Source organism: Ciconia boyciana, chromosome 3 (assembly GCF_034638445.1).
Source record: "Ciconia boyciana chromosome 3, ASM3463844v1, whole genome shotgun sequence".
Classification (NCBI taxonomy): Eukaryota; Metazoa; Chordata; class Aves; order Ciconiiformes; family Ciconiidae; genus Ciconia; species Ciconia boyciana.
The window spans coordinates 83,639,882-83,659,866 of record NC_132936.1 but is presented as its reverse complement, the minus strand read 5'-3'; the positions used below and the strand labels follow the sequence as shown (position 1 = coordinate 83,659,866).

The 19,985-nt window shown below is 36.5% G+C and overlaps 1 protein-coding gene across 8 annotated transcripts in view; it reads left to right on the top strand.

The window, feature by feature from the left end:
• Positions 1–393: 393 nt before the first annotated feature.
• SIPA1L2 (signal induced proliferation associated 1 like 2) overlaps positions 394–19,985 on the top strand; it is a 120,480-nt gene continuing 100,888 nt past the window's right edge. For 7 of the 8 annotated variants that reach the window (XM_072856354.1, XM_072856353.1, XM_072856356.1 and 4 more), the window contains exon 1: positions 394–470. The gene's annotated coding sequence lies outside the window, so the exon portion shown is untranslated. Of the gene's footprint in view, positions 471–12,722; positions 12,840–19,985 lie in introns of all 8 variants that reach the window. The other variant, XM_072856351.1, reaches the window with a different exon arrangement.

Here is a 19,985-nt window from a genome sequence, read left to right as displayed (position 1 = left end):
TACTTGCTTTTTATAATACAGTTCTAGGAATAGCTGTGGACCCTTTCTCATGGCCTTTGAAGCAGAGCCATAATGAAACAGTCTGATGGTTCAGCAGTTACTGGTTCATGACCTCTTGCCCTAGCAAAGCTTTTTTTCCAGTTAATGCCAGGAACTTACGCAGATAATGGCTCTAAATTCTCTGTTGCAACACATACACATGGTATGTGTTACACTAGGCCGAAGTTTAAAGCCATTGAGTTGTTCTTGATATTTTATTTTCATGTATAAATTAGTAGATTCTCGTTTTACACAAGTATTCATTTAAGATTATTGTTTTTACTTATGCCTTAGAATAATAAGTGGACATGTTCACCTAAAAATAAAAAACCCTAAACCTTTCTTGTTTGACTTGCAGGTATCTCCATTTTACTGATGTCAGAAAAACAGTGACTCAAGTTGGCATCCATTGGGAATCCTTTCAGCCAAAGGTAACCATAATTTCTAACCAGTGACAAATATATTTTTAGTATATTTATAGTATTACCCTACCTTTTAAATAAAATGGCAGCTGTGCTACTGTCTGTCTTGATGTTTGACATCTCACGAACTGAATTTCTTTGGGATATCTAAAGCATCTTAACAAACCCATAAGAGAATCATTTATATGGCTCAGCATACAAGTGAAGTTCAGTCTTTTTTGAAATCTGTAACTTGGCAGATTGCCTCTCATTAATATTGGAATGTATGGTACAATCACTTTGAGGCAAAACTTATTATACAGCTGTTATTATACAGGATGATTGCATTCCTTAATACATCGGATAACCCAAAAATAAAATCATAATTTTGGTGATTTGGAAATTCTTAGCTTGGTCTTCCTCTGGAAAAGAGCTAATATGACCAGAAATAGACACTAGCATAATAGGCTGAAAGAGTGTCCTTTGTAAGGGCTAATTAGGCTGCTTGTAGAAAATCCTGGGCCTACAGTTGCCAAAAATCATCCTGATATTTTCTGCAACAGGAGTTAAGACGTGCAGTCATCCTCCTATAGCTCCTAATTCTGCAAACTCCTTGATCTAGTCCAACTGGATTGCTTTATAGTTCTAGCGTATGGCTCAGGTTTAGAAATACTTCATGTTGGCTGAACACAATCTGTCATCTAATGAAGACATGCTCCCTGCAGCACAGTGAATAAATGAATAATTTATTGGGGGATGAACACCTTCCTGTCCATGTGTGCATGCATGTTTACTTCTGAATAAAACCTGCTTTTGGGGATTTATAGAGAAATTGTTTACTTTCAACAACATGCAAACATTTGGGAAGTATTTCAATACAAACTTGAAAAACTTGATCAAATTAATTCATTCTATTTTCATTCCATGGGTCCACCAAGAATACTATAATCTAGAGAGAAATCTGCCACGTAAATAATTATTCAGTTAATATATCTAGTAATCTGGTCACTGTCAGACATTGTAAATATGTACTGTAATTATTTTTGTTTGAAGAATGGAGTATCATATTGATAATGATAAACAGTGGAAAATAAAGTGTGTATAATTGTGTGAGACTTGAGTAAGAGTTTCAGAATTTTGCTTAGTTGCTTGTGGTCCAGATGAAAAACTTAGTCTTTTACAAACTGTTTGAAAAAAACCCCTAACTTAAAAGAAAAGCAATGATATATATGCAAAATTAGCAATATGGATTTCTCATATTACAAGGTGAGAGAGATAGTAATGAGAGGGAGAAGTAGTTGTGGGAGCTTTCTTTTGTAGAGAAGAAATAGAATAGTACAGGGCTACAATATGTCTTGTGGCTCATTCAACATTCCTGGGGCAGTCTAATGTCAAACATGTATCAGAGGTGTGTACCAAAAATTAAAGGTAAGAGGGTAATAAATGTTTGTAGATTTAAGGCTACACTTTAATATAACTCAGGATTTCACAATTTTACAGCTGCTGTAAGAGAAAATAGGAAAGTAAAATGCTGAAAACTTTTGTTTAAGAGAAGCTGTCAAAATTTTCCCACTTCCATGTTAGCACTGAAGTTACCCTTCAATGGGTATCATAGGAAGAAGTGCTGTACTCATGTTCCTTCTTTCCATGTAATGGGCAGATTGAGGGGGGGGGAAGTTGAGTCCCTTCTACCTCCCTTCTTTCTAGATTAATAATATTATAAGGATATGATCAATGTGAAATCAAATCAGGTTAAAAGCAGACACAGAGAAGTTTTAGGTAATCTTCTAAGCTAGGCTGCTAATTTTTGTAGTAGTGCCTCTGCCTCTTTTTTTGGCTCTGCCTCTTTTTTTGGCTCTGCCTCTTTTTTTGGCTCTTTCTTTTTTGCACAAAGCACAAAAAGAAGGAATTATATACCTTTATACCTAGGAAAATAAGTAAATGTTCTGAGAAACTAGTCTAATTTAGCTTCTTTTCCTGATTATTGTTGTAACTGAAATACTAGTTTTTGTAAGAGTAGATAAATTTTATATAAACTATAAATTATGTATTATTATAAATAAATTATATTAAATAAGCTACGCTTCAATTCTTATTGTATTCATTCTTGTTTCTTCATTTCCAGTCTTTTCAAGCACCATACTTCTGCAGTAAATACAGTCCTCCACTACTCTATGTTCTTTTACACAGGAAGAAAAGATCATTATTGAAGCTGGTTAGAAACTTCTATTTTCTGACAAAAGCTTATTTTGCATGATCCGTTTTTTTCTAAAATATTCCTATTTTGGGGCAGGAAAATAAAACTGTTTTTTTTTTAATGGAACTGTCGCAAAATCTTTTGTTGTGTGTAAGTTCAACACTAAGCTATGTTTGCCTAGGAGGCAAACTAAGCTTGTAAAAGCTGGTGTTCAAGCATCTAATGTCCATGCTGGTGGCCAGCTTTTCTGACTAGGCTGCATCTGGTGTGAGGCAATAGTTTTCTTTCTGACTGAGCCAGGTATAGTTGTGCAGTTCCCATGACAGACATCTACAGCATAGGCGAGATACCTGACTAGGGAGGCCAACCAAACATGCGAGCCAGAGCAGAGAGAGGGCAGAATTTCTAACAGCAGCTGCTTGTGAAGTACCCATGCCTGTTGAAGATACAGGACAGGGCTGTCATTCCAGAATATTCCAGGTGTTCCAAATGCAGGCTTGAAGATAATTTCTGCTTTATACCTACCTTTATACCTACATTTATACCTATTATGATACTCTACATGCAATTTCAGTCTGTACATTTTTTTCCAGTGTAGTAGTTTTCTGTCTGTATCATATTGATGACACCAGTACAACTTTCACCTTTCATTTCTAACTACATATTGTTTCCAGGAAAAATAAAATTCTGAAAGAAGAATTGACTTTTTTAAAATTTAGTTTTAAATTTATTATGCATTCAGAGATTTGTATGAAGTAAGATAACTGCTTTTAGATTCTGTACAGGTTTGTCAATCTATTCAAAGAATCATAGATTTAGGAGAGTCTGAGTAATTGACCTTCCTTTGCCAGTGGTTTGGCATGGTTGGCTGATGCTTTGATGCAAGAAACAAAACTGAACTTTCTGTCCAGCCACCTGAGCCCCTCTGCCCTCTGTGCGCTACAGCAGTTAAACTGGGTGGATGCTCAATAACTACATGTTATCATTTATCAGGTTTTAAGTGGCTTCTTTTGCTCACATCAACTTAATAGTTTCTTTCCCCTTCTCATCTAAGACTCCATTTTTCAATAAATGGTCTGTTCTGTAATACGAAATAAGATCACCAGAATCCTGTGTTACTGAGGCCAATGAAGCTCTGCTATATTAATGGCAGTGTACCTCTTAAAATCTTACCTACTACTTTTATATAAAGTGTGTTTTGCTTCAGAAATAGTCAGACTGAGAGGACTATATTTTAACATATTTTGTATTACCTTTTGTCAAGAATATCTGCATTTGAATAATGCTAGTTATGTAGTAAATGAGAACTTAACACTAGTAAATGTAGTCTAGTATTGTATGATAACCACTTCTAGTATTGCATTTGCTTTCTCTTTTGGCTGTATAGTTAGCCAAGGCATAGTAGCTGTTTAAAGAAATCTGGAAGAAGCTGAAAAATATAATTTGTAATTCTCTTTTGCTCTCTTTCTATGGTTCAAAGTAATAGTAGTTGTAATAGAATAATACTGCAAAAAGAACGAGGATTGCAGATGTCTAATCTTGCATGTGCTGATACATTAATGAGGTACATTGTTTTTCTTTCATAATTTGCAAGGTATGTAACACAAGGAATATTGCTGTTTACAACTGGGAGAAGAAATTTGTGGTTTGCTCATCCATGGACTAAATACATTGATTTTTATTTTTTGTTTGTTTTTGTTCCATATATTCTGCGAAAATGCTTATGTCAAAATAATTCTCTGGGTATAGTTTACAATTATGGTAGCAGTGGTACTGATTAGCAGTTTTGGTAATCCTGATTTTGAAATATGTAAACCTAGAGTATGTTGCAGACCATAAGAACTTATTCACTCTTTTTCTATCATAAGTACAGGCATAAAAGTTAAAGGAAATTATTCTCATGGTAGAAAACTGATAGTGGTTTTGTATCTGAAAAAAGTTAAGTAGTTGACTGTTTAATAAAGAATGGTAACACTATAAAGTAAAAAATATCTGGTTTGTTTCTGTTTAAGATGTATTTAAAAAATGGTCACACAAAACTAAATGTTTGAGAAATGTTTACAATTTCAACTATTTAAAAAGGAATCTAAATTGCTTATATTAGGTTGTTTAGCTCTTGCAACTGCACAGGCCTGCATTATGTCTGTAGATGTACTGTTAAAGCAGAGGAACAGATAATAAAATTAGAGGCTGTACGTCCACACAGAATATGTAAGTGTCAGATTTAAGTGATAAGCTTATCCATATTTGCCTAAGTCATCATCTGCTTCCTGGGTGACCTTTTAATTGGGAGCATGTGTCCAAATATATGAAGTGAATATAGGAGCAGTAAACCTAAATGCAGCATTTGGTCTTACTTTTGCATGCAGTGGCATATTTCCTTTTAATAATAATAAATAAATTTAAAATAAGCCCACCCCTCTTCACCTTTAGCTACTGATAAACTGAACCACTAGCTACTGAACCACTATTCCTTTCATATTTCTGATAGTTACTGTATAGGGACATGCGTATGTGGGACAACTTACCGATCTTGAAGTTTGATATTTTGGTAGTATATTTGTGACCTGGGAAAGAACCTGCTTCTAAAGGCTTATGTATTTGTGTGAATTAATGAAAACCTAAACTATTGACAGTCTGTATATGGTGTTGATAGTTATGATATGGGGGCAGATAGAACAATGTAATTTGTACATAAACATACTATATTTTCAGAAACTAATGCAAAGAAAGAAAGTATAGCAGAAAATTTGATCCAATAATGTGTATATAGTGTGATATAACTTTCATGGAAAACATGGCATGCATTTGGTGCAAAGAAAATTGTTTTCAGAAGCCAAACTGTATTAGACAAATCACAGAATTGCTGAGTTGGGCAGGCACCTCTTGAGATCATGTAGTCCAACTGCCCTGCTTAAGGATGGTCAGCTAGAGCAAGTTGCTGAGGGCCAAGTCCAGTCAGGTTTTTAATATCTTTAAGGGTGGAGATTCCACAACCTCTCTGGGCAACATGTTCTGTTGTCTCTCACAGTAAAAAAGTGTTTTATGTTTAGATGGAGTTTCATGTGTTTCAGTTTGTGTCTATTGCCTTCTCCTGTCAGTGAACACCAATGAGAAGAGTCTGGCTCCCTTTTCATTGCCCCTGGACAGGCACTGCTAAGATCTCCCCTGAGACTTCTCCAGGCCAAACAGTCCCAGCTCTCTCAGCCTTTCCTCATGTGAAAGATACCCCAATCACTTAATCATTTTAGTAGCACTTTACTGTATTTGCTCCAGTAATTCCATGTCTGTCTTGTACTGGGGAACCCAGAACACAGTACTCCAGATGTGGTGAGGAAATAATGATGGAATTTTAGCTCTAACCAGTAAGTGAAAAATAACTAGCTAGAAATGCAGATAGGCACATACCATTTTTGTCAATAGCAACATAATATATTCAGTAATTCTGTATGATGTCTGATGTCTCAAATATCCCTTTTCAATCTCCAAATTGTTATCCTTTATTTCCTCTGTGAGAAGAATTAAAATATACTTAGTGAGGTATAAATAAAATATCAAGCTGCTTTATTTTTCAAGGCATGGTGTGCTATATACTTCAGTTTTGGAGTGGTACATAGTCATAAAAGTTCCTTCATCTGTCACCTGGGTGGACAGGTTATGGGTAAGTGATCCAATATTTTGTTAAAAAGTTATTAGATCACATACTACAAAATACTATTAATGATATGGGTTGTTTTTTTGTTTTTGTAAAATTGTATCAATCTGCAGAGTTGGTCTTCCCAGTCTGGTTCCCTTCTGACTGTCATAAATCTGGCAGGACTTATCAGTTCAGGCAGAGGGCTATTTTGGTTCCTAAAGGCAGTGAGCCAAAAAAATACCTGTGCTACGTTAGGTTTCTCTGTACTGTGCTTCACAAAGTCTGTGGTTCTGGGAAGATTTATTAGGTTGGCTGGATCTGTCCTTTTAGCTTACTGAAGCTTGGGAAGTAGTAGGACTCTCTCTCACCTATTGAAATGCTATGTCACTCTAAATAATAGAGATCACAGTAAGAAGCACTAGGTGACTACTTGTGAAGGCATGCATTGTTAGTGAGGTTCATCCAAAATAGAAGTCAAGGTGAATTAACATTCAAGTTAATAAAACGGAAGAGCTTACTAATTTGTGTTTTGTGCTAGCTGTTTTGGAGAGGGCATGGGGAAAAAAGAGGGAGTGTTGGCAGGTTGGGTATAAGTAAAGGAGAGGTAGGATCAAGAGCTGGAGAGTGATGAGTCTTAGAAGGGAAAGAGATGGTTATTTTAAAAGAAAAAACTGTGAGAACCTAGTGTAAAACCTTCTTTCCCTAGCCCTCAGCAAATGCAGTATGTATTTTATCTTTGAGGAAGAGGCTGATGTGCCACTGGTGCATACTAAAAAGATGTAAGAAGAAACAACAAACGCCCTAATAACCAAATAAAAAGAATTGAAAGAAAGTTGTTGGGAGGGAGGGGGGAAAGGATGCATAGTATCTTGATCTCTTAATTCATATAGTCTAATTTATTTCAGTAAAATTAATTGTGTGTTGTTCTTTTAATACAAAGTGAAGGATTACAATAAATTATCTTAATTGAAGTGATTTGTTTCTGGCTCATGCAGGAAAATATCTCTAATGAAATATTTGAAATAATTAAGAATTAATGCAAATACTTTTAAAGATAAACTGAAGAATGGGTCAAAACCATATCCTATGAGCTTGTTTTGGTTGGTACCAGAACTGTGCAGGATGAGTGGGAAGGCTGGAAAAAAGAGCTATGCATTTGTGAAGGAGAGACTTCTAAGAGAAAATTGGAGAAACAGAACATGTAACATAATGGAAAAGATGAGAAATGAAAAAAATACAAGAATTTGAAAATGGTTCAGAGAGAGCCAAAGCCCTTCTGGAATTAAAGCTGGTGAAGGATGTGAAGGGCACTAAAAAACCTGCTACAAGTACATAAGCAGTAGAAGGAATGCTGCTAGAGAAAATGTGAGCCCACTGATGAATGGGGTGGGAGATCTGGTGACAAAGGACACAGAAAAGGCTGAAGTACTCAATACATTTTTCACGTCAGTCTTCACTGGTAAGACTGGCCTTCAGGAATCCCAGAAAGTGCAGAGTAAGGAACATTTACCCTCAGTGGAGGAGGATTAAATTAAGGAATATTTAAACAAACTGAGCATAAAGAAGTCCATGGGACTTGATAGGATGCACCCATGAATGCTGAGGGAGCTGACTGATGTCGATGTGAGGGCACCCTTGATTTTCTTCGAAAGATCATGGCAATTTGGAGAGGTTCCTGAGGACTGGAGAAAAGCAAATGTCCAAGAAGGATCTGGGGAAGTACAGGCGGATTAGCCTTGCCTGTCCCTGTGAAAGTGACAGAGCAAGTAGTCCTGGAAGGTATTTCCAGATACATGATGGACAAGAATGTGACTGGGAGTAGTGAGCATGGATTTAAAAAGATAAAATCCTGCTTAAGCCACCTGATAGCCTTCTATGATGAGATGGCTGGCTTGGTGGATGAGGGGAGATGGCCTTGATAAATGGACAGTGAGATAGACTGAAAACTGGCTGAACTGCCAGGCTCAGAGGGCTGTGATCAGCAGCACAAAGTCCAGCGGGATGCCAGTTACTAGTGTTGTACCCTAGGGGCTTATACTGGGTTCAGTACTGTTTAATGTCTTCGTTAGTAATCCAGATGATGGGACTGCATGCACCCTCAGCAAGTTTGCTGATGATACTAAACTGGGAAGAGTGTGTGATATCCCAGATGGCTGGGCTGCCATCCAGAGGGACCTCGACAGGCTGGAGAAATAGACAGAGAAGAACCTCCCTAGGTCAACAAAGGAGAATGTGAAATCCTGCAGCTGGGGAGAAATAACCCCATGAACCAGTACATACTGGAGGTCAACCGTCTGGAAAGCAGCACTGCAGAAAAGGACCTGGAGATTTGGGTGAACAGCAAGATGAACACAAGCCAGCAACGTGTCCTTGTGGCAAAGAAGGCTAATGGTGTTCTAGGCTGTATGAGCAAGAGCGTTGCCAGCAGGTTGAGGGAGGTGGTCCTGTCCCTCAGTGCTGGTGAGGCCACACCTGGAATACTGTGTCTAGTTCTGGGTTTCCCAGCACAAGAGAGATAGATATACTGGAGAGCATCCAGTGCAGGCCACAAAGAAGGTTAAGGGACTGGAGCATCTCTCGTATGGGGAAAGGCTGAGTGAGCTGGGACTGTTTGGCCTAGAGAAGGCTCAGGGGATCTCATCAATGTATAAATACTTGAAGGGAGGGTGTAAAGAGGATGGAACCAGGATGTTTTCAGTGGTGCCCAGTGACTGGACAAGAGGCAATGGGCATAAATTGAAATACATGACATTCCATCTGAACATAAGAAAAGACTTCTCCTGTGAGGGTGGTCAGGCACTGGAACAGGCTTCCAGGAGAGACTGTGGATTCTCCATCCTTGAAGATATTTAAAACCTGACTGGACATGGCCATGAGCAGCCAATCTATCTGACTCAGCTTGAGCAGGGGGGCTGGGCTAGATAATCTCCAGTGGTCCCTTCCAACCTCAACTATTCAGTGATTTTATGTGATTCTGAGAAAATTTATAAGAAAAGGGGAGAAACTGATGTGTATTTTCCAAGCAGAAAAAAGCTAGAACATACTGATAAATTCTGTGAATTAAAAAGATTAAGTCAAGTTCACTTGCAGCTCTTTCTTAATCAAGTTGTAAGAAAAATGCTCAGGTCGATTATTCCTTAGTTAGTGAGCTTAGGTAGAAGGGTAATAGACATCAGAATTTTTTTCAGGCTCAGTTCATTATGGGGGAAAGATTTAATGAGGTTTTGGAAGTATTTTTTGGGGTCATAAATGGATTGTCTAAAAGAACTATCAGTACTTTGAATTTCATGAAACTTGCTATGCCGTAATATTTTTACCCTGTCTATGCAATATCTAAGTTTTTGTTTTTAGTAAATTTTAGTCTTAAAATAACAATGATATGATACAGATGACCTCTTGTTATATTTGGTCTTCTCTTGGGTAGCCTGTCACATTCACTCCTATCTAAAAAATGCAGACAGCTTAAAATAATCTCTTGCAGGCTGACCTGGTCTGGTTATTAACCCAGCACACTCTGAGCCCTGTCTGTTTGCAAAGATGGAGGGGAGAGGAGGGGGCAGGAGGTGGGGAAGCATCTAGTTTCAAAAATAGAAATCTCACAAGTACTCTGTCTTTGTTAGTCCTCTAAAAGTTATTAATTTACTATGAATAATACTTTGTAGTTCTTACCTGTTAGACTTTTTGCAGTTTTTTCTTTGTCTTGCCATCTCACTCTTGTCATTTAGCCTAGTTACCTGATTTGCTGCCTCATCAAAGTCCTCCTTATGAATGGAGTGTGTACTCTGTCATGCATGGCAGCCTGGGGAGGCCTGGGGGGGAAGCAGGAATACAAAATTTTCCCAGATCCTCCACTTCATCTAGTGTCCGCTTGTATACAGTTTTTCTGTTTCATCTTATTGTAAATGGGAGAAAGTTATATGGATGGGAAGGAATCATACTTAAAAAAAAAAGGAAGATTTTCTTCTTGAAATTTCTTGAGATTTCTCTGTCATCTTTAAGACCAGTGCTCTGGACAGCTTCAGGAAGGGCAGGGCTACATGCCAGCAAATGCTGAGGCTCAAAGTCCACTGCAGCAACAAAGTTTTCTCAAAAATATAAACTACATTTGTAAACATTTTTTGAAGTGGCTATTTCTAGGAGGGGCAGGAACACATGCTTCCATTTCATTTACTTTTTGTTAAGCATATATACTGACTGTCTCCTTAGAAGAAAGGAGGAGTTCAGCCGTTTCTGTATGTGACATCCTTCCTTTTGTCATTTGTCTCTTGGAGATTATAGAAAAGTGATCTTCATTATTGTCAATGATGATACCAGCTAATTATGTTTGGGTGACTGACAGATTAGATAGACTGTCTATTTCTACTTTGCCTTTCTTTATTTTTCAGTTGGCTCCAAAGCACCATTCACAGATATTTACTTTTGCAGTAAATGAATGCAAATGTTCCTCTCATATCATGTTTAGAAGCCAGGTACAAAGAATGTGACTTTGATTTTTGACTCTGATTGTTTTAATCTTCCCCTAAAGTAGGCTTGACTTATTTTTTTAAGAAGAGAACGTTTAGAAATATCTTCCTGCTCATTTTAAAATTTACAATACACCTGTAAATAGAGTTCTTTGTTTTTCCTGTTTTGTTCCCATTGGCAAGCTTTTTTTAGAATTTTGAAGGTCAGAGTGGGCTGCAGGTTTAATTCAAAACTATTTTCTAAGGAGCAGATAAACTGATATCATAGTCTAGCCCTTTTGCTTTACATATGCTAATTATTAGATTACATTTGGCAGTTGGTAGCTTTGTCTGAGGAGGAGGAAGAGTGTGGATTATATGACAGCTGTATGCATTTCAGCTAACTTGGTCTCCAGGGCAGCCAGCATTTATGGTACTTTTAGATTTAGCAAGGTAATCTTGGGTCTCTCTTACTTTGCATTTGATATGGTTTGACTTTGAAACAGTGTTCTTAAACTACACAATAGAAATAAGTGTTTGAACTACTTTGTTTTTCTCTAACAGGTTAGTGTATGAAACCATGATAGATTTTAAGTTACTGAAGTATGGTGTTACTGGATGAGATAGAAAGGAAACTTGTTCTGTCATAGTATTGTTACCACTATAATGAGTTGTTGGGGTTGACATTTGGTATCAAGGTAGTGAAGTGATGTAGCTACAAAGTTAAAATGAAGGTTATTTCTTAATTTAAGATTTTCTTTTTTTCGTTTTTGGGGGTAGCAGAGTGTCTCTTTAAAGAAATAACTGAAAATATAAAAATTGCCAGACTGCATACTGAAATTGTTGTAGTTCACAAGTGTGTTTTATGAAATAAGATTATTTTGTCTTGAACCTCCATGTTTAACTTCCTGTTGCCCTGGTATGTTTTTGTTGTTAAGCTCACACAGGAAACTAAAAGAGAATTCTTCATTGTGTTAGGTGTGTGTGGCTTACTATGAGGTGTTGTGTGCATGGCTTCTAGAAGTACATACTGAAGTAATTATTTCATTGTTGGAAGCTTCAGGTTTCCTGGTTTGACAACAGTGAACTAAAGCACAATTTGAAACCAGATACATTCATGACAGAGGAACAACATGACAGTTGCTAGTGGAACAGCTGCAAGTCTGTGACTAGTATTCTGTGACTAGGCCTTGTGACAGTATTTCTGAAGCAAAAATCGAAAACTTAGAGTATTTTGGTGCTGCGGGGTATACTTAATAACTTTTTGCTGAGATATAGTTTGTTAGTTTCTAAACTTTTCAAGTCATCATCCAGAAAATTTAAAATCTTCCTTTTAGTTCAAGGAGATTAAAACTTAAAAGTTTTAAAATGAGAATGAATAAGGGTACCTATTTTAGAAGGATCTTGTAGAAATATAATCCAACAAATATTCTGGATGGACATAAGGTGTTTTGTTCAGGGTCACGTGAGGTATAGACCTTTTGTGTAGAGCACTGTCAGAAATAAGGGTATCTTGGAGTATTGGGATAAAATGAGTGTTCCATCCTGGTAAAACCTCCAGAATATCTTTTCTCTCTTCTTTGTGAATATCCAACTGAAGTGGATGATGTAATATTAATGCTTCACTCATCTGGCTGATTTAAAATCAGTCTGGTTTTTTTATCTGTTACTTTGGTGCGGAGTGAAACATGAATAAATTTTAACTAAACTGAATTTCTTTTTATTTCTTTTGCCAGAAAAAGCAATCCCTCATACTACCCCCGCCCCCCAGTGTTGGCCATAAGCTCAATGGATGGTTGATGAGGGGCTGGTGATACAGCGCATTCTATTGGGACATGCATTCTACTGCATGCCCCTCATTGCCCACATGCTCCCTTTTCTGGAGCTTTCTCATACTCTTTCCTTCTCTTTGTTTCACCCACTAATGCAATACTCTCCCCTGTCTTTTATCCCTTCCCTAAAGTAATAAAATAATTGTCCAACAGCTTCTTTTCCTTTTGCTTCAGTTAAGCCACAAGGTTATGTGCACATGATCCACATAGCTGCTAAAGAGAGAAAAGAGAACTGAGCTCAACTGGCACACGCAAACCTCCTGGCTCTACTGATGCATACATTTATTTCTGGTATGTATTTTAGGCATATGTGTTCATATGCTTCCTAACCTGAGGGATCAAGCAATCTAATCTTGCTCAGGCCATTGATCGAAGGAGGACTGCAAAACTGATTTGTTTTGGATGTTGTATAGACCTAGAGGTAGAGAGAAACACTGGTAAGGAAATCATAATTTTGCTTGGAATTAATTTGCAGTGCTTAATTTAATTGTCTAGTCCTATTTAAAAATATTTTCTCTAGCAGTTCTCTTTATAGTTAATTTACTTTCTTCTTTCTCTTTTTCCCTCCTCCCAACTCCATGCCTGGACTGTTAACATATAACTTAAGTTTTCTAACTGACAGATTTTTTTTATTATTATTGCTCTTACTGACTTCTAAGTGTCAGCTTTGACTAGAATATACGTACTGTCTCCTTTCAACCCCTGATAACCATGCTGATTTGCATGCAGACAGCAACCCCCATTATTTTGATTCAAGTATTACCACCTTGATGCTCTGTCCTTTTTACATGTTACATTTCCCTTAAGTATTCAGCCCGGCAACTGCCCAACTATGTTGGGCATGCTGCTCAGTGAAGATTTTACTAAAACAGCTTTTTACTTGTGTTCTCTTCTCTAGTTAGCAGTAGAGCTAAGCACAGTGTAAACAGATGTTTCTCTATTTATGTTTAAATTACAGAATGTTGTAAAATGACCTTGTTTCATAGCATGGAAAGGGGCCTTACTGGTATCCCATACCTCCTATGAAGACTATATGAATGATGATGGACTGGGGGTGGGTGGTTGTTTTTGTTTGAGCACTTTTAGTTCTTGTGCTCCCTTAGGCTAGAAGTGTCTGTATGTATTCTATGGATGAATCTTTGCAGTGTATCATTTACACTTAATTTATTCCGTAAGGAACATGCCACCTTCTTTATTCAATTGTTATGAAATCTACTTATTAATTGAATCAGAAGACAGCTGTTTTTGATACTGATTCATGTTTAAAAAAATCTTTCAGATGACCACATAGGCGGTCTGTCAAGTGGTATTCATTCTTTCTCTGGAAGCAAACATTTCCAGAATAGTACTGCCCACGTGTCCATTGCCCAGACTCAGGATCTACTTCCGTTGTCTTGTCTACAATTATTAGATGTCGATGATAGCTAGAACTAGGAAGAAATACTTTTTTTTTTTTTTCTCCTGTTACATGACTATTTTGGTTCCTAAGTGTTTCTGTATTTGGTGAGGATGAAGTGGAGATCTGCAAACTTTCCCCTAGATGCCTCCCCATTTCAGAGTAGCCAGTTGCTTGGTAGTTTCGGTATTTCACTGGGGTGTTGATTGCTGATGTTCCATTTTGCAGACTTGTTGCAGTAAGATTTAATGTACTTCCCTGTATTAAACAGAGAAGTGAGAACTTATTTCATACTGGAATCTGAGTGATATTGCAACACAGCAGGAATACATAGTTATAAATGTTGCTTAGAAAACAAGCTGTATATTGGACAGACTGTACTCATTTTTTTAATTAATAAAACAACTTTTTTCTAAAAACAAAAAACACCTCCCCCCAACCCCCCAAGCTCCCCCCTCCCCCCCCCAATAAAACAAACACACACAAACGCAACACAAACACTACCAACAAAAACCAAACTCAAATTCAATTCCTTCTCAGAGTATTTCAGGGTAGGAAGATGTTTACTGTGGTGTACTGTGTAGTTGCTCTGGATAATTTTTTCTGTATTTGTACTTCAGTTCTACAGATTTCCACAAAGCTGCTTTTCTCCAGTAGACTCAGAATTTTTATGTTAATGTGTACTCTTTCCTCAGTCACTTCGCACTGTCACTGGGGTTCTATAGAGTTCAATGGAAATAATGCCTGTCTTGTTTAGCTTAAGCACAATAGGTTACTATAGTAGTTTTACCCAACTTTATGTGCAAGCAGTTTGCATGTTGTATTGAATTCTATCTCATTCTAATGTAGAGTCACTGTGTGTGTAGGAACAATTAATTGTATATCAGTAAATTGCATTCAGTTTTTGTGTGTTTGTTTAATAATGTGCATTTTCCTAACTTAGTTACAAATGTTGTTGCTGATGCCTACTTTAAAAAGCAGGTGTATTAAATTTTATTAAAAATTAAGAGATTCAACAAATACTCATTCAAGTTATACCTTGTTTGAGCACCAAATGTGAAAAGAACTGTTGCATTAAGGTGACCTGTTTATTTTTTTGCAGCTTTTAATTGCTTTTGTCTAACTAGAAAGTAATTTCTAATAATGCTTTAAGACAATATTAAACTACTGCTGTATTTTTAAAAAGTTAACTAACTTCTGGTTTCTTAAGTAGTTGGGAGGGAATTAGATGGACTCATTGCTTTACCTCCAGATGAGTTGACAGGTATGTCTGACAAAGTGCATGGCCTTAGGGCAGCCATAATGTTAGCTGCTTGTACAGACTTGTGAGGAAATCATGTTCCTGGAGAAAACACAGCAGTAAAGAACTATTCTCTTATAAAATTCTGCCTTGAGTGGTTCCTGCATACAAGGTCACCTCTTATGTGCAGTTGGTACTAGACTGAGTCCATTCAAATAGGAGAGACACTTTCATCTGATATTGGGGACGGAGGGGGAGTCAAACTAGGCAAATGGGGAAGGGTCAGTGTTTTACCTGAGAAATGTGACTATAGATTTCCTTTTAGTTTTCTGCAAAGACTAACAAATTGGTCTGCTACCTCTTGCTATGACTAATTCTGTTAGTTCTCTCTAACTGGCATTTGTTGGAAAGGAATAATATTAGGCTTAGTTTCAAATATTTTAGGACTTCCACATTGATTATTAGAATAGAAGAACTTATTGACTCATGAGTTAATAGGCCTTTATTTCTTTCATGTAGAGTGTTATTAGTAAGCATAGAGAGAGCCCCAATCAGTGGAAGAATTGTTTTGACTGGAACACTAAGTCTAGTCTTTATTATTAAAAGGTATTTTTTAAGTGTCTTAGCAAGAAAAAACTAATTCCAGTTAACACATTACTCCTTTTATGAAATGCAGGTTTTCAGGAAGATATGGCAAAATAATATAGCATTCCCATTTCATCTTCAAGATGAGTTCTTGCATTCATAAAGTACTTTGCTCAAGAACAGTTATTTCAGTTATTTTCTTGATACAGGTGTTAATTTTTTTTCTTCATACATGTTCCATTTGTTCAAATTATTTTGTGGCTTTGATATGCATCTTTGAGGTTTTTGCATAGTAATCTCGGTGTTTAAACTCAAAGATTAATTGAACACTTTCAAGTAGCTTTAATCAGTTTCTGAAGTATTTAATTATTATTCTTTCAAAAAGCAAAGGCTAAATATTTCTATTATATTTCCTCTAAAATAATAGCTGAAAAGTGAAACAGATCTTTAAAAAAATAATTATAGTTTAAGAAAATGTATGATATAGTACCACAGGGCTACTATACATTGTTTTCCATATTAATGTCTCATTTTAGTTTATCTATACTAAAAATGTGTAATTTGTCGTCATTAAGATCTTATTTTTGTTTACTCATTTTCTCACTAGGCTTCTCAGTTTTTGTAATTGGAGGAGGGTTGCTGACAGTGTTCTCTGAGGGGCTTTGTTCCTTGGAATTCTCTCTAGGCTATTGTTTTAAGTAGATCGTTTGCTGACTTTAAGGACACACTGAAGTACATATTTGTTATGCCTTGGTTTTGACAGGAGATGGATGGATGGATTAGCACCTAAGTGTAATGCAAGGTTGCAGCAAACATTAGCTGTTGAGTGTAGGTACAGACCCTTCTTATTCAAAGGAAAAGAAACAACATTTAAATAATCATACAGCACAGTGGACATTTTAAAAAGTCCCATAGCTTCCTTGGTATCCTGGAAAGAAGGATAAAGGAAAGTAAGGTAACTGATGCTAGTAATGTTGTACAGTGTCTCATCTGACTGCCTTGGATACCACAAAGATGTATCTTGGTAGAATAGAAAAGACTGATGAATGATACTTTAGGTAGGTATTAATAAGAAGGAAAAAATATTGAAATAAAGGAAGCAGCAGTAGAGGAACAGAAGTGACATCAAAGAGGACAAAGCATTAAGTGAGGAAATTAATAGTAAAACTACAGAATGAAATAGAACCTGAAGTGAATATTTCTAGATAAGAAGGCTGAAACAGAGACATGCTTTTAAAGTCAGCTGAACTTAAATCTATGTTGGAAAGCTGGACTTTTGTCAAGGTAGTAGACCTTGGAAAGGACAAGGAAAAGGGTATTTATAAAAGAGGAAGAAATGGGCTTGGGGGAAGACAATGATATAGGATGTTTCTTTTGATTTCAAGATGTTATAGGGGGCTGAACTTGCCAGGACCAGATAGATCACTTCTTGATAACAGATGATTTTGAACAAGGGGTCGGATTAATTCTGCATTTTCCAGGATGGTTTTAAGCATCAGTGAGCAGAAAACAATTGATTTGGGTGGAAAACAGAAAGAAGATAGTGTGGACATGTGGGAGCTTTTGGCTGGTGATTAGCAAAGCTGCTAGCTTTTTCCATCTCTGTAATTGCCTGCAAATTAAATAAATGGTTGATGACAACCATTACCATCCTAACTTTGCCTGGCATCTTAATTTACTTTATTGGCCTGTTTCCATTCTGACTAGCTATGCCTGAATAACTGCTATCTATGAACAATCTCATTCCAGACCAAAGGGTGTCAATGGTCCTAACACAAGTAAACTATCTGGCTTGTGCTCCTTGAAAGGAGAGTGATATAAGTATGGATTGAGAAGGATAATGTTGCATGAATTGGATATGATTTGGTGAATACATGGTTCCTAGTATATGGAAATAGAGAAAAGAGGAAGTGAAGAAGGACACAGCATTCTCAACATGGGAGATAAAAATGGGAGACTGGAAGACTCCTGCATTAGAAGGAGAACACTGGAATAAATACGGATGGGAGCTACGTCATGAAAGGCAGAGAATTCCTGGTGTATGCAGCAAAATGGCATGCAGATGCAGACCATCACTTTTACGGAAAGTTAACAAATCCTTAGAAAGGAAGGAAAACTGTATGTGTGCTATTTGTTTTGTAAATATAAATTTGCATAATGAAATCTTCCTAGTGAAATGTGGACAGCCTAGTTAATGATGTGATGAAAGGCTGCTATATGCTGAAACAGCAATTCACGAGACTTTGGCAGTGTTTTTTTCCCTCAAGAGCTGGCATTTTGGATAGAAAATATGAGCAGATTCCTGAATAAGACTAATAAGAAAAATAAGACCGAAACTGTACAACCTTCTTTTAAGTGGAATGACATGGTTCCTTAAAACATAATTTTAGCGGGTGTCCCCCACACCCCCATTCTCAGAGCAGTCTTCTACAATTTAAATTTGCATCACTGCCAATGAAGGCCTCATGTAATCAAGCCTTCTGGAGTGCAAGTAGTCTCTTTAATTTTTCTAAACATGGCTTTAGATGATTACTTAGCAAGTTTGCACCCCTCTGTTTTGGCCCAGATTGCTGCCTAAGCTTTTTATTTTAACATGTTTCTCTAGCTAAGGGGGGACAAAAAAAAAATCTTTCTTCATGTAAATCAAAACTGTTGACCAGAAATTTAGTCTGCATTTTCAGAAAGCTGTTTATCCTCTAGGAAGAAGAGGTGTTTTTCCTCCTAGATACCATAGTCTTAAAAATATTCTAGAGTCTATAAAATCTCTGTTTAGTTCAATTTAAGCCTATAAAACAGTGTGTAGAGTACTTAAAGAACAAGATGAGAGGGAATTTGTGATTATATTTAACTTTAAAGATGGTATTAAAATTTACATATACTTTTTTTGCACAATCATTGTTTAACATGGACTTACAGACGAATGAGAGTATGAATGCATTTGTATGCAAAAATATTTTTGCTTGCTTTATACACACACTGTAGTGTGAGTGTCCATATTGAGGAATGCAGCCTTGAACATGCACAAAAATTTGCTCCCATACAGTTTGGCTGGAAGAAATTCAAACAACTGAACTATACACTTGCATAGAAACATAAGTATTTATTAAAATTCTGGATATCTTTGGGGTTGGTTTTTTTGTTATTTTTTTAAAAAGTGAAAAATCACAGTTGATGGTTAAGTAAGTCCCTGACTATTTTGATTTTATTGCCTTTTGCATTACAAAAGACTACTGACCATGCTTTATTCAAGCCAGTAGAAATTCACATTAACTTACTGTATGGATATTTTAGTGCATCTTTAATTGCCTTGGTTGTTTGGTTTTTTTATTCTCATGTGCATTTATTTCTTTAAATGCAGAAAAGCTAGCTGAGCAGATTCTGTAGAAAATCCTTTAAAATTACTCACACTATGAATTGCCCTAGGTAAGGATGCTTTTCTTAAAGGTTCATACATAATGTTGACACAAATAGCTGAGACCTTTTGTAAGCAATTTATAATCTGTTGACAAATATGCTGTCAGAGTTCAGTTTAGGGGACAACATTTCTCTAGGTTATAAAGCAAATAGGGTTTGTTTGATAATGTCCTGAATTTTGGGGAAAAATAATCTGTGGATTTTACTGATAAAGTAGGTGAGTATGCATTGGGAAGGAGAAGGAATGCCATTTACTTAGGTTATGTGTCAAACGTAGTTTCTCTTATCTAATATGAGGTTTCTAAAAGTCAGAAACTTAGCAAATGTGATTGTTCCTTTGTAAATTAAGATTTTGAAATAAATCTGTAGTTTCTATAACGCTGCAAAAAAGAGGGAGATATGCACTGACACCAAGTAAAAACACAGTTCCAGAAATGTGCAGTCTGTATGAATGATATACAGTTTGTTGGCTGACCAGAAACTTTGTGCTAAATCAAGGCCAATAATGAAATTCAGAGGCAGATTTTTTACAATGCCTACACCGCATTACTATGCCTGTGTGTGAACACTTTGGATCGGTTAATTATACCCTCCTATTTGAATGTTTTCATTTACATAAGGAGCAGAACTTGGTAAATCAAATATAAAATTCAGTGTCTGAATTATTGGATGGGGTGTTATGTAATCAGAATTTTAAAAGCAAAAGTTAAAACAAAATTGGCCCTATAAAAGCAAACCATTCCAGAGGAATGTGAATTTATAGTTAACATTCCGCATGCTTACCAACAGTGGACCACAGTTA